The sequence below is a fragment of the Chelonia mydas genome, chromosome 5, assembly GCF_015237465.2.
Source record: "Chelonia mydas isolate rCheMyd1 chromosome 5, rCheMyd1.pri.v2, whole genome shotgun sequence".
Classification (NCBI taxonomy): domain Eukaryota; kingdom Metazoa; phylum Chordata; order Testudines; family Cheloniidae; genus Chelonia; species Chelonia mydas.
The window spans coordinates 96,676,127-96,683,212 of NC_051245.2; the positions used below are offsets into that span (position 1 = coordinate 96,676,127).

At 42.4% G+C, this 7,086-nt stretch overlaps 1 long non-coding RNA gene across 1 annotated transcript; it reads right to left on the reverse strand.

Moving 5' to 3' along the window:
• Window positions 1-401: 401 nt before the first annotated feature.
• LOC122465978 lies at window positions 402-4,213 on the reverse strand. Its single transcript, XR_006291143.1, has 2 exons — window positions 3,535-4,213; window positions 402-1,688 (listed from the first exon to the last, which is right to left on the reverse strand). It is a non-coding gene; the product is annotated as an uncharacterized LOC122465978 (long non-coding RNA).
• Window positions 4,214-7,086: the final 2,873 nt, after the last annotated feature.

A 7,086-nucleotide genomic window follows, 5' to 3' on the forward strand; every position in this document is an offset into this window, starting at 1 on the left:
TTAAAGCCACCTATGCCCTCCCTTCCTCAGGTAGATGTAGCACAGAATCTCAGCTCATATTTTTAATCATGAGCTATTTTCCTAGTCTAGGCATGACCACAGTATAGACAAGGCATTACTGTGGTTTATCTTATGTGGCTTTCAGGCCATACCTACATTAAGAAATATTTTCCAGAAAAATGTCATCCATGGGAAACCTTGCATAGGCATACCTCCAGTAGCTTCTCATTTTCTCCAATGGCCTCCAGCATTCTTACCATCATGTCTGTTTAACTGATATAGTGGTAAAAACTGGTCTGGCTGTGGCAGTTGTGTCCACAGTAGGATTCCCACTAATGTGGGCACAGCCTTTCAGCGTACGCTTCTCAAGGCAGGGAACATTTTTGTGGATTGTACAGTGGTGAGCATGTTAGGTCTTTATTTTTTTAATTCAGACTCAGAAATATAGTAAACCACTCTATAGATATCAGTCATCTCATTCACACAATTTGCCAAGTTACAGTAGCTTAATCCATTTCATGCCAGCCCTCTTCATACCAGTTTTTAAAAAGACTTGAAACATTCCAAAACCTTTGCATAGTTCCTACATAGATTGCCATTCATAAGTTTGTCTGAGGGGATAAACTTGTACATCAAATGGTCATTTCTTCACTCATACTCTGAAGCCATGAAGGCAAAATTGCTTACTCCTGCTTTACATTGATCTGAATCCTGCATCTTACTGTGAAGTGTTTGCTGCTTCCCCTTTGCCCCATCCCCACAATGGTCTCCCTGATAAGGCATAGGAATATGGATCACTTGTCCTGACCTGAATCCTTATCCATTTCTTCATTCATCCATCATGAGGTCACCATTCTCCTCTTATATACTTCTCCACAGCAGACAGCTACTATTACTATGCACTTCCTCTTGGTCAGAAAAACAAGCAGCATCCCCAAACACTGCACTGCTAATGACCTCAACCCTAACATGAGTAGACTTAGCTTCTCATGAAGAAAAAGTAATTTAGCACAGCTGGTGGCCTGTGTTGCAGGTTTACAGTGTGAACACCTGTCCATTACACACTGATTCAAGGCCATCATCATCAATTTGGATTTGAACTTTGATCCTTAACAAGCAAATGACATTTGCCCATTAAAGCACTCAGGTTTACAGAAGTTTTGTTAGAGGGGTATTAAGTTGTATCCCTGCAAACTAAGATAGTCAACCTTGGTAACTAAAATATTAATGCATTTTAAATATTGTAACAAAATAAGTCAGGCACTTTCTAAATTCAATATCGAGTTACAGGTCAAATGGCATGGATGTTTTGTAACTCACATCTAAGGTTTGTTTGCCTGGATGAAAACTGCTATATAGATAAGATATGAATACAGGTACATTCAAGCCATGGTCTATATCCTTGATTTCCTGGGAAGACCGGGTTACAAACAGTGCTAGTATGCCACAAGTAAATCCTACCATTTAGAAAGACATGGCAGTAATGATTACTCAGTTCCAGAAAGTATCAATATCTACTTACAGCAATTAGTAAGTCTTTTGAGCTTGGACTCGTACTTTTTCCTTCATGAAGAGAACGTGCATTTTGGAGGCATATTGGAAGTTATTAGACAGCTCTATGTGCTTCATGGCCACTGACTTTGCCACAGAATCTTCCTTTGCCTTCGAACAATAAGGCAATAGTTCAGCTTAAAAAAAAAAAATCTAGTTGTAAGAAGGGTGGACTCACCAGTAGAGCTCCCCTCTTGCAGCTGGCTCTCCTCCACCTATGGCCCCTAGCAACACTCACTATGGTCTTTCAGTGGTCTGCTTCTTCTTGTGATTCTGCCCTTCAGCCATTTTAGTCCCACTCTTTCCAGGTGGGCAAGCATCCAAACAAATACTAGTCCCCATCCTTATATCCAGTCCTTGGTCCTCAGTTCTGGGCCCCACACTCTTTAGACCCCCATCTCTCAGGGATTTTAACTGTCCTTATCCCTTTATGTCAGGGGAGCTTTACACCACTTTCCCAGTGGCTGGTAGGGGAACCAAGGCCCATCCTCTATACTGGGTTCCAGTCCAGGGACCCTCAAACAAGCAAGCAAGGTCTGCTCTGTCAGACACCTTGCAGCTGCCTCTCTGAACTGCTTCCTAGCATTAGCCTCTCTTCAGGCCTTTTCCCCAGCCATTTCCTGGGCTCTTTGTAACAACCCTTCCCTAGACTTCTCCCTGGAAGTGCAGTTCTTATCAACATGTCAGGGTCAGTCACAGGAGCTTGTTCCAACCCTGAGATATTTTCTCTTTATAGGCTTCCTCTGCACCTACAGGACCCTTCCTGTTACCCACAGCATGCATGCTCTTGCCCCCTCTCTCTCCCCTACTGCCACCACCATGACTGCAAAGTTCCTCCTTCTCTTGTACAGCCCCCTTCTGCTGCAGACTTTCTGCTGTTACAGCAGCCTCCCAGCTGAAACTCATCATTAAGTGGGGCTGGTCCACTCTCCAGGTGCAGCCAGGGGGGCTTGAGACCAATTAAACCACATTAACCCTTGCTGAGCTAGAGTGGGGTATATATCCCCATTTGCACTAGTCCTTATGCTTGTGAAGACTCCTTCCATCTGTGAGCAGAATATAAATTAATGCAGTCATCTTCCCAAGTCTGCAGAATGCCTGAAACAACAGCTCTAAGAGCCCCTTCCTTTAAATAAGATTTAATGCTGAAGACTCATTTCAGCAATGTAAATGTTAATGTTAACTATTTCACTTCTCACCAACTGTAGAGACTGCAGGCTCTGCTTTGCAAGGGCTCTGGCTGAATTACATTTTGGGAATGTGGGTGTGTGTGTCTAGTAAACACTAGAGATTGACTGAAGCAAGACTAGCTGGCTTGGGGAAAAACACCCTGATAACATGGTAAAATTGATATTCACCCCATTGATAGGAAAATTTCACTATCCAGGTAACTCCTTTGATCCTCATCTGCCTCTAAATGATCCAACAACAGCCGGAGCAATCAGTGTTTTTTTCCAGTTATGTTTGGCTAGAAGAATGCAGTCCTCATGAGAGTTAGCCATACCTTTATTGAGGGCCACACCTGAAGATTTATTCAGCTAGTATAGAACACGGCTTCTGTTTACTTAGTGGTGTTTCTTGCAGAGAGATAGCAGCAATGTTTCTTACTCTGTGCTAACTTCCCAATTATTTCCAGGCTCAGTTAAAGGGATTGCTTTTAATCTATAAAGCCTTTTATGGTTTGGGTTCTGTCATTTTAAGGAAGAAGAATGGTTTATAGTTGAGGCACTGGACTAGGATTTAGGAAACTGAGGTTCAAGCCCAGATTCTCAAGAAATTATTTAGATGCATAACTTGTCTTGATTTCACTGGAAGTTGGTCACAGACTTTTTGTTTAACTACGGGCACATAACTCAATGCCTCAGTTTCCTATTGATAAAATGAGGCTAAAACTTCCCTGTCTCAGATGGTTATCTTCAGAAATAAAGATCTTGGAGACAATCAGATACCACACTGAAGGGGTTTGTGGAAAAGCCTACTCACCACAGGCACACCCCCTCATGTCTGGACACAGCAGCAGCTTCCCTTCTTTGGTGCCCTCTGCCAACAGCCACTCTGAACTTGCAGTGATGTGCCTCTTCCTGTGACTTGGCCCTCCAGCCCCAGTCACTTAGTCCTGCCCCTTCCAGGGAAATCTGAGTCCAACATGCCAGTGACCTGGCACCATCACACCAGAGGTTCAACCCAACTTCAGGCTTTTGGGCCTGCCAGCCCTTGGCACCAGGGTTTTCACATCCCCACCCTAGATGGGCCAGTAGAGGAACCCAGAGCCATCCTGTTCTCTAGGTTCCAGCCCAGGGACACTGTATGAAGTGGATGAGGTCTGTTTGTCCATACCCTCTGCCGGATCCCCAGGCTACTTCCGCCCATGTCCTGGAGCTAAGCATTTCTCACAGCCTCTTCCCTAACTGACTCATCTGCAAGTCCCAAAAGAGAGGGGATCCAAATTAGTTGAGGAACAGAAGTAACATTCTATACTGGGCCTACTTGCCCCAAGACAGCTCTGACACTTAAGAGTGTCTAATTAGGCCTAGCCCCCACTGGTCCTTCCTTCCAGGCAGTTACTAGTTAGGCTTTGGCCCCAGCCAGACTTTCCTTAACAAGGCTTACTCAAGAGTTCTACTCCCTCTTGCATTCAGCCATTACTAAGTTGGGGTTTTCCTCTTTTACCTGCTCCCTCCCAGTATTACACCTTTCTCAGGTGTAACAGGGTGGGGCTGATTGGGCCCACAGACTCTCATTAACTCTTTTTTGGTCAGTGTGGGGTCTGTGTACTTGGTCACATGGAAGCTATATAAGTACCTTGAGATTGATATTTTAGAGACTGCTTCTTTCTCCTTATGTTTTCCCTGATATTTAACTCAAGATGGGGTACACAAGCTATCTTACCACAAATTTAAATGTTAGGAGCTGGTGAGGGGTTGTTCTCTCTCAATGGTGCTTGCTCAGGAAATCATACCTTCTAGTCTGAGACAGCCCAAGTTAGCTAACCTTCAGGGTATGCTGAAAGAACTATCTATTTGCTCAGGCTTTTGCCTGATAGGGTGAGTTAGAGAAGAAGGATATGTGCATTGGAAAGGGGTACACAGGATTTTCTTTCATTTAAATTAGGTTTTTTGGGGGGTGGGCCTCTAACAGACATTGGCTCTGGTTGCTAATTGTGCTTTGTATTCACAACAAAGTATATTTTACATATGCTTAGAGGCAAATGATAAACACACTTTATAAATTAAAAAGTAAACATTCTCAATAATAAAAGGAGTACTTGTGGCACCTTAGAGACTAACCAATTTATTTGAGCATAAGATTTCGTGAGCTACAGCTCACTTCATCGGATGCATTCATATTTTCCACTGTCTCTAAGGTGCCACAAGTACTTCTTTTCTTTTTGCGAATACAGACTAACACGGCTGCTACTCTGAAACCTGTCATTCTCAATAATAGTAGTAAAAGCAGGTGATATATCAAACATTAACTGTATGGCAACAAGTATCACAATCATATGAAAAGACCAGCATTAACTCTTTGCTTTATCCCATATTATGCAGATGGCCCTGGGTTTATTCAGTCACCAATGGTTTATTAAGTTGTTCCGATATCAAAAAGACAGTCAAACATTATGATGAGGTGTGTAGTGTAAAATCGTAAATGGAGAGATGGATGGATAGCTAGAGACTAAACAATGATTGGATAGGTTCTCAATGTCAATTAAAGGATTCCTGGTAATATTTTAGCTGTGTTATCAGATTTGCACCATCACCTCCATGAAGAGGACATTGTTAATAAATCCCAAGGGAATATTAGCTCACCATTGACTTTCACAAGCCCTAATGTGCATTGATCTCTGCAACAAGTCCAACTCCCCACCACCTTGATAAACCTTCTTTACATCAAAAGGTGATATGTGGTCAAACCCAACTATGGTAGCAGATTCATTCACATGTCTTGTTTTGATACTATCTGCCCAGGGTGAAAAAGACTGGCTCCAGCATGGCTGATTTTCCAGGCAAAGATGGAAAATTGCTCAAAGCACTCAGTCAAGGAGACTCCTCAGGCTACAGTTTGGATGAACCAGTCTCAAAAATATGTATATAAATATGTACAGTAGCTACTTGTCAAATAACTTGGTTATTCTTTTGTTGGGAGGAGATATGATCTATTTATTTGGTCAGGTTATATTTCACTTGTTTAATTAAAAATACATAAGTCTTTGAAGGGAATTAAAAGATGTTGAAAAAGGAACGGCTGAAATAAGTAGCTTTAATACTAAACTTTTATTAGGCTTGTCAGTGAAGGGAGACCATATAATATCTCTAATAGCAGCAAATAACCTCTAAGCATTTTAAATGGATTAAAATGGATTTTTCAACATCCATAAGAGATTTCATCACTGACACCATTTACCCATAAAAGCATTCCTTGGATACAGTGGGCACCCTTAGAAACTTTTTAGGTGCCTTAGTTAGATAACTTTATCCCCTTATTTGCTGTATTTTAGGTACTCCCTATAGTATGTAGAGAGAACTTTACATATATACAGTGAACATTGAAGTAAGTTCCCGAAGACAAAATTAGCATATTTTGTGACCCCTCTAGTTATGTTATTTTAAAAAAGGAGGCCAAAGAACTATTTCTGAAGTCTCATTTCTTCCTGAGTCCAGAAGAAGCTAGCCAACCTTTCATTCAATGGATCATGCCGTGTTTTTCCTTCCTTGAGTAATTGTGTACATTATTGACCTTTGCCCTGTCCTTCCTCCAGCACCCCTTCCCATTAATTTGTGGCCTCCTTCTTTGTTTCCTATCTGAAATTAGTTTTTACGTTCCTCCGGGCAGGAATCATGTAATTTTCTGTATATGCGTATTAGACTCTTGGGCTCTGTAAAATCAAATGATACTAATATTTCGGGTTGCTGCTTCTGGACGTTTTTAAGCATATCAGAAATCCAGCAGACTCCTGCCCTGGTTTAAAAAAAAAACAGCCCTCCCTGGAATGGAACGTATGGGTTTTTAACTGGGGTGGAGAGGTGGCTGCAGGTCAGTGACTTTACATTTATTTTCGCCCCTTTACGTCTGCAGTCTAAACTCCTACGACAAGCACACTCCCGGTCGGGTCTCCCACTCCAGCTCTCTAGGTTTACAAGTGCTGAGCCCTGTTTGGAATTTCTTTCTGATTGGCTAAGCCAATGTTAGTGACATCAGCCAACTTACTTTCGATTGGCCAGCTGGTTGCTGGGACTGTAGGACTTCCAGCTAGGCAGTTAACCCGGTAAGTGCTGGAAAACCAAACTTGGAAACCTGCTTGGCAGAGAGGGCTATAGCTAAACCACAAGGGAAGGGATTTAGTCCAACCGGAAAGCAGCAGTGTACGGCACCCTGCGAGGTTAAGCTGCAGTCAGAAGGAGCTTGCTAAAGAGAGTTTTATGCAGGCTGGAGCTCAGTAACAAGTGATTATGATTATATATTTATTTCAGATTCCTCCCCCATCGCCCTTTTAAATCGCAGCTCTCAGACTCCAAGAGTAGCACGAGGCATTGG